Consider the following 8,204-nt stretch of genomic DNA (forward strand, 5'->3'; position numbering starts at 1 on the left):
CATTCCTTCAGTTGTTCCAAAAGGGGAATTTGCACTCTGCAGCAGAGTTTTTTTAATGCGGTACATAAAAGGAAGAGTAATGTCCAAGAAGTCCTAGCAGCTGTCAAAGGTTTATGTAATGAACTAAATACAGTGTAGAGTAATGAAAGTAAACATCTCATCTTTCATAACCAAGTCATCAAGTATACTTTTTGCAATGGTTTGGGGTGAATGGCAAAAAATAAATAAATAAATAAAATCAATAATACCTTAAAACAAAGGGAAAAACCGCACCACAGGAAAAATAATATCCAAACTTCTCACTTGAAATATTTCATGTTTGGATCACTTGTTACTCTTATAGGGAAGAGAAAGGAATCTTGATCTAAAAGCTCCCTAGGCCACATAGTATAGTAATAAATAAACATGCTGTTTCCAGTGGCTTGGTACTTTTCTTCAGTACAAGTTAAGTCCTCAGACTTCTCTAAGACTACAAGAGTGATGGCAAGGGACTCTGAACCGACTCTGAAAGATTGTATATGTTAGTTTACTTCCTCTGTACGTCAAAGGTAACTGGTTGAGAGGTGAGACATGCATTTGTCATGTCATTAGGGATGCTTGTCAAAAAGGCATATTAACAGCAAGAACACATGAAACATTCTCTGCTTGCACAGGAACTGTAATATCCACTCAAAATACAGTAGGTTCCCAAGCAAAATCAACTTCCAAATTTAAGCCATAGGATTTGCACTCAACAAAACTAATTTTGTGCAAAACAGGTTTGGGCATATCACTGTTGGTACCCTAGTATTTAGCAGGGTAAGACCATAACTCTCTGGGTCCGTGAGTTTGTAGCAGTGCTCCCAAATGAAACATACATTCTGAAAAGTACACTGAAAATCTACCTCGAATTGCATTAAGCACCTTAAATGTGAACAAAAGCAAACAAATAATTTAAAAAAAGGAGTAACAGAATTAGGATGAGACTAAAGTCTTAAGTTTCAACCTAAGTTCTGAAGTCAAATGTTTCATTTTCCAGGGAACAACTCCATGAGCATGATATACCTTTTTCAACTGTCACCTTAATCATACGTGCACACACAGATCAGAGATTATGAACACCCATGGTTCATTACTCCATTCTTCCAAATGCTTGTCTTTTCTCTGCTTCACACTGTTTAACAATTGGTACAGTTACACTTTTAATTATCCCAGCAATGGATTCTCTGTAGCTTTACTGGGGCTCCCATTCCACATCCTAATTAATTTTATTGCCATGGAAATTTTTTCTCTTTTTTCATCTACTTTTTATACTTAGTTTTGCAGTAGTGAATTTAACCTTTTACTTTAATTATGTTGCTTTGAACCACATTTTAAGTTTTTTTTCTGTATTCAAGCATATGAGACATTTATCATATCTCTTGATTAACTTCTTCCCTGACTGCCACATCTCCTCTCTTGGCTGTTGTCCCTCACTCCTCCAAAATCAAATAAATAATCTTCTGTTCAATTTTGCCTGCATGAAAAAGGTACAACCAGACCATTTATTCTTTTTCCACTAATTGTTCCTATCAATCTCCAGTCTCTTTGGTAGCTTTTCTTTCTGAATTATTTCCAGCAAGTTCACATTTTTGCCGTGCCAGCTTCAACTCTGCTAACACACACAAGCCAATGCGTGAGTGCTTACTCTTTAAAAATATATATATATGCCAGTGTTAAGTACAAAATATTACAAATGTAGAACACAGTTTAGACAAAATCACACGCTAGTACACATCCTTTGGATATCAACCAAGTGTCTTGGAATCAAGCGTTACCATAGGAAAAGGAGGGAGTATGTGGTAGTACATACCTACCTTAATCAGCAGTAGCAATAGAAGAATAATGCTTATTTTTATCATATGAAGACCCAATCTGAACGTTTCCAACGTTTTGCAATTATCATACATTTATATGCTTGATTAATTTAACAAAGACACTTTCAGTTACAACAAATACAGAGCCTACTATATTTGGATGCTGGAATTAGACAGTAAGTCTAATTTTTTTGATACAAAAACTTCATCTTGCATTGACATGACACAGACAGGAGTACTCCATTTTGGAGGGTTAAAAGAGTTTATACTGTTAGATAAAGAAAGAAGAAATAACTGTCTTAAGCATCACTGTGATTAATCCACTGAACCTGGTACAAAGGAGACAACATTCATTGGCACCTCTGAAATCACAACTTTAAGTGTTTTGAGTTTGGATACACCAATGAAATATACCTTGGTGCTTGCCAGGTGAAATCCAGAGCCTAAAACAGCCTCTACTCATCACAGACAGCCTTCATTTGTGCATGTCTGACCTTCTCATCCTGGAAAATTAATTCTGCTAGTCATAAACAACCTTTTTACCACACATATGCTCCACCTTACCCTTGTGGTGCCTCCAGGTAATTCTCCATGCTGATTTGTTCTAGTCTGACAACTGTGTGCTGGGATTTAAGTTAACCTTTTATACTTCCTTAACAGATGCTTCATAGACTCCAGTCAGGGATTTTGTTAATTGCTTCTCCAATGGTGAGGACATCTCAGCTGCAAGGGATTAGGAAAGATTCAGGAAATTAACAACAGGTAAATTAGAAGTGGATCAGACACTTTCCAATTCCAAAAAAAATGTAAATGTTAAAATCTAAGTTTGATCCTCATGTTCATGCATGCTTTCAAAATAGGATTTGTCAGTTTCAGATGCAAAGCAGCTCCTATTTGGTATTACTGACTTCGTCTAGTTTATATTCTGAAATATTAAAATTGCAGAAATGACCTGCCAAGTATTGATGTAAGCTTATTGACAAAACAGAATGCTTCACAGTAAGGGCATCATATCACAAGGCTCCGCACACTGACTCTGTAATTACTGTTTCAGTCTCTGCATATCAGATCTCTAGCATACTGTGCTCAATTCACCAAAAATAAAAAGGAAGAATTAGCTCGTGTAAGTAGGAATAAATTATCTGAAACAAATAATCTTTGAGAACTCACGAAACCAGAATTATTCTAAAACAATGTTAAACTTCTTTCTCTAAGCTTTAGAAATAATGGGTTGACACAGCAATTTCATCAAAAAAATCACAAAATCCTTACCTAGTAGCACATAGATCTCCCATGCATCTCAAATGCCATTTGATTGTAGGGCAATACAATCAGATAGCCTAAAAAAAAAAGAGCATAAGAGAAATCTTCACACTAATATTCTGTGTAAAATGAGAACAGATTCATATTTTGCAGAATGTGCACATAAAGCAAGGAGAAGGTTAGAATACCTAGACAAAGCTTCAGCTTGGACTGGACAGGCAGGATGATTGTTACTTATTTCACAACATCAGATGGGAAAGAATAGCAAGAGTAGCAGAAATGAATAGCAGGCCCAACTGTACTTGCATTTATCAAATCCTTTAATTACTTCTTTATTCTCTCTCACTTCGCACTGACCTTATTTAAGAGTTTGCATATTCATTCCACTGGGAATATTTTCATTTTGCTATTCCTTAGAAATGAAAAATTTTTTAAATGTTTTAAACTTTTTTAAAAATTATCATCTGTAAAATGTAAACAAGTTTATGCAAGCTCTTGAGAGTGGACATTACACTGATCTCTTCTACTGGACATAGGAGCTCTAACAACCGAGTTGCCGACAATCCATGCTTGCCTGGTTCGGGTTATTTCTTGGCCATCCCTCTTCAAGGGCATCTCTCTCTCTTACATAAATCTGCCTCAGACCAAGGTTAAAGCAAACAAGGTAAGTGAATGGTGCAAAGATTTCACTCAAGTTGCTTGCGTAGAAATCACTACTCGGAAAATGAACTCTGAAGACTCACTCAGCAGTCAAGGAGTTATGCTATGAGGATTCATTTCTCTGTATAAATAACAGGCAGGATATCAGGATATGGCCCATATCTGTGCATACATCATTAACCCACCATTTCAGTATCAGTAGCAATATTTATTGAATCATACAAACTTTGCTTAATTGGCCTATTTCAGAAAGGTTTTGTTTGGAATTCCTTCAGGTTTTTACACCTATTAATATTTATCTTCAAGAATTGTCTTTAAATACTAATAACTGTCCCACTTCATCCATAATTTATGAACCACTTCTTAACACGAAATCCATAGGAATCACTTGCTGCCCCTTGACTCCAAAACTTAAAGCCAGACAAAGCTGTAGTGAACAGCATAGGAATATAACTGTCGCTTTGTGTAGCCTGAGAAAAACCTGCAGTTCAGGTAAAGTTTAGGTAAAATTCATATTTGTTTCACATTTAAGACAAAAAGCCATTACTGGTACCCAGTAGCTTCAAAACCATTTTGTTTATTTTATTTATATTTTAACAATGTTTGACAAGGTAAACCTCTGAAGAAATATTGTATTGCTTGTGGGAAATGGTGCTGTATCATAAGAAAGCAAATATTCCAAGCCATTACAAACAATTCCCTGAAAGAGAGGTGTTTTTTTTTTAATTACAGCTGTCAATCAAAAACATTATTTTGTTCATTGGTATTCAAAGACCACATTTCAAAACGAAGAGTGACATTAAAAAAAAAAAAAAAAGAGCTTTTCTGAAGTAAGGACACACAGGAGAATGGATAATCTGAAATATTTCAGAGATGAAGATGCAAGTCAACATCAGACAGAAATTTTTAAAAGCTTTTCCTAGCACACAGTCAATTACAATTTAAGAGACATCATTTGTGTTGGTTCTTCCAGTCTAAACAGCAAATTCAGTATTCTATATAGTGCAGAAAACAATGTTAACCACAAGTTAACAGTAATTTTGAAAGACAAGGAAGAACATAAAGTATGAGCAAATGAGCCTTCTCAGTTCTAGTCAGAGTCAAGTGTAATATTGCATATATGTGATCACATTCATAAACCATTAGCACAAAAAATGTAAAAATACTTGTGCCTGGATGAACAGAAAAAACTCATTGCAGACTGGACTTTGCAAAGATTTAAAGCATATTCCATTAAAAAAAAAAAAAAGAAAAACAAAACAAAACAAGAAACCAAAAAAAAACCAACCTCAAATCATGTCTAGATAGCAGCAAAAAGATCCCTTAAATGACTGAGACCCAAACAGAACTGACAGAGACCCAAATAACTAAGTCTACGCTTTGTAGCCCATAAAGCACCACTGCCATGTTCTCACATCTCAGGGCTAACAAGCACAGAGATTCCCAACCTGAACTGGAACACAATCAACCCAGCCAAAATTTTCCCACATGCAAAACCTGAAGTTTCCAGTTTTAAGTCTGCATGGGCAGAAGTGACAGTGCCCACACTGTGAGGTAGATATATTCTCAGGGAAGGAGATTCTTCAAGTCTAACTGATGCTGGGAAACCATGAAATACAGGATTCCCTGGCCAGGAAAGAGAGGGATGATCCATAGAGATGCATCTACCCTAAGTGAAACCAGTAGACAAGTGTCATTAATGGAAGCTTAAGTGCAGAAACAAGTTTACAGACACAGTACTGTTACATTCCCACCTAATTTACCCTTTAAAAGTTACCAACAGCTGTGTCCATGAAACGCAACTACTATTGTCTTAAGAAAAATACTACAGATAAAAAAAAGATTTGTTCAATAACAATTGAAATGTTCACTTCAGCGAGTTCTATTACCTTTTTAATAGTAATTACTAACATAGCATCAGATAGTCATATTTTTCTACAATTCTGCCATTGTATTTAATCAATTTAAGTCCTCTGTAAGTCTGTAGGGGTTCCACTTTCAGCAAAGGAACTTAAATTAGAAATCAATATATAAATTCAGATTTTATACAGGTTTAAAATAAGTATAGTCAATGAAACAGGCAGGAAAAAAAAAATGGGGTACAATATTAAAAGGGTAAAGTGTAAGCAAAACAAATGTCTCATAACAGTACAGTGAAACTTCTGATCTTTTGATATTCCAGTGGCAGCAACTTGTTCAGCATACTGATTGTGTTTTTGCAAATACATGCATGTATAAGAATAATTATAAGAATAATATACATCTATTACCTGCTTCTCAGTGTAAAAACTCCAAAATAAGATAGAAGCTAAGAAATCTTGTTGCAGTGAGACCTGGTAACTGTAACCAGCAAAGCACTCACCAAAAAGATACAGTATTCTGAAACCCCACAGCTATGAATTAGGTTTTTTTGGGTTTTTTTTTTTTGTAGTATCTAAATAGTCATGGTAAAAAGATAAAAGATAGGTTTAAATTTTACATGAAGGCTATAATTTGTAAAAAAGAGTAGTTGAATGATGTAGCTACAGATTATTTATCAACCTTCAATCCTCTTAAAAGATATTTTTTTGTAGATCAAGTAACAATGGAGGTTGTCTCATCGCTATAATGGCCTATTTTCTCTGCTCTTATATTTAAGCTATCAAATGTAAATCATCTTCGGTTACTCTGAAGTTTTCTCAGTGTCTCCCCAAAGGCAATGGATTGATGGCTTCTTGTTGAAAAGATTAAATGCAACATTTTTCAATCTCTCTCAAAACATTTTTTCTTCTTCCTCAGACATGTAGCAGTTCACCTGACTGAGCTGTCAGAAAGGCAGACTCTGGCTTCCACTGAACCAGCACAGGTTGTAACCTGGGAAGCTGTTTATACACACAGGCAGAAAACCACCCAAATTATTCCAACAAAACTTACATGAGGTCAATTTGTATGATGAGCAGTGATATCATACCCTGTGATATGATTAGGGTTGATCTGATGGCTTTCCTGAATATGAAGAGGCACATGTAAGGAAGCAAGAATTCTGGTACGAGCAGTATCTGTGATTTGCAGCCAGCAATGAAGTCTAGAAAACGGATGGGAGCTGGATCAGTTCTTAGTACACACAGCAGAATGAATTCTTAGTACACGCAGAGAAATGAATGTCAGTGCCAGTGTATCTTCCAGCAACTTTCTTCCTCATTCAGTAGATGCTATACAGATTTTAGAGTGCATAGTAGGGGTACAGACATATCTGTTTTCCTCTTTTTTTCCTCTTTTCCGTCAGCATTTTCTTTTCTCATCCTTTTTATTTCTAATTCAAAATATAAATTTTTTATTTTCCTATTATTTTTTGCTGTTCATTTTCCACTTTTTTTTTTTTTTTAAATTTAATTTTATTATTTTATTGCTTAAAATCGAGGGGGAACAAGGGCTCTCCTCTACAAATTTAGAATTAAACATATGGCAGTTAGTACAAAGTGCTACCTCCAAAACTGCTTTGTTACCACTCTCTTTCACAGTCTAGAATACACTTCTGCTTTGGTAAATTCATTTTTGTACAGCATGAGGAGATGCATTCTGCTTCCAACTACAGATTCAAAGAAACACTACACGTCACCTTTCACATTAAATAAAAATCAATTTTCTACCTGGATGTAATGAAAGTATTTCTCACTCCTGTTGAAAAGTCACGTGTCTCATCAGGCTTAATTTCAAAAATCGGTTCATTACAAAAGGTAATCTGTTTAAATATAATATTTTAGGTGTTATACAGTTCTTCCTTTTCAAAGGTTATGTGCAGTTTTATCTACTGTATTTAATATCAAGCTTTCTCCTCCCTCCCTCCTGCGTCATGTAAGCTCAGCAGTTATCAAGAGACTTTAGTCTCAGTAAAACTCCACAACACGTTTCATCTAAAAAATGCAGAGCAGTCATCTCTCCCTTTCTCCTCATGATAAAGGACATTCTAGAAGATGAGCTGCACTAAAAGCTCAGATCTGAATCAGAACACAACAGAAAGCCAGCCGTAAAGATCTGCCTGTAGACTGCTGCGAAAATATCTTACTTGCAAAGCATGCTATGTGGTGAGGCAGATAAACGATAACACCGTGAACTAGCAACAGGCAGGAGGCTTTATTCTGCATATATCTGGGTTTGACTTCCAATCTGTTATCAAATACATGGAGTTGAACACGTATTCATAAACATTCAGTTCAAGCACTTCTGCGCATGCAGCGTTTTAACGCAGGAAAAGCAGCAGTAAGCCATTACCCCGCATAGCTGTACCAAAACAAATCTCTTAACATCTGAGCGATTGGAGTGGAATAAAATGGTAGTGAAAGAAATGGCTGGCAATAAACAAATAAATAAAAATAAAGCTCACTTCTGGCAAACAATGCATTTCCAGTCAGATGAGAAAAATTTTTCCCTGACACTCTATCAATCAGCGTGTAGTTTATTTTAAGC

The 8,204-nt window shown here is 35.5% G+C and overlaps 1 long non-coding RNA gene across 1 annotated transcript; it reads right to left on the bottom strand.

Annotated features, from left to right (window-relative positions):
- Window positions 1-2,177: 2,177 nt before the first annotated feature.
- On the bottom strand, window positions 2,178-5,415 carry LOC128084277 (uncharacterized). The gene is made up of 3 exons (XR_008208425.1): window positions 5,256-5,415; window positions 3,108-3,175; window positions 2,178-2,558 (listed from the first exon to the last, which is right to left on the bottom strand). It is a non-coding gene; the product is annotated as an uncharacterized LOC128084277 (long non-coding RNA).
- Window positions 5,416-8,204: the final 2,789 nt, after the last annotated feature.

Source organism: Tympanuchus pallidicinctus, unplaced genomic scaffold (assembly GCF_026119805.1).
Source record: "Tympanuchus pallidicinctus isolate F22 unplaced genomic scaffold, pur_lepc_1.0 scaffold26, whole genome shotgun sequence".
In the NCBI taxonomy this organism is placed as follows: Eukaryota; Metazoa; Chordata; class Aves; order Galliformes; family Phasianidae; genus Tympanuchus; species Tympanuchus pallidicinctus.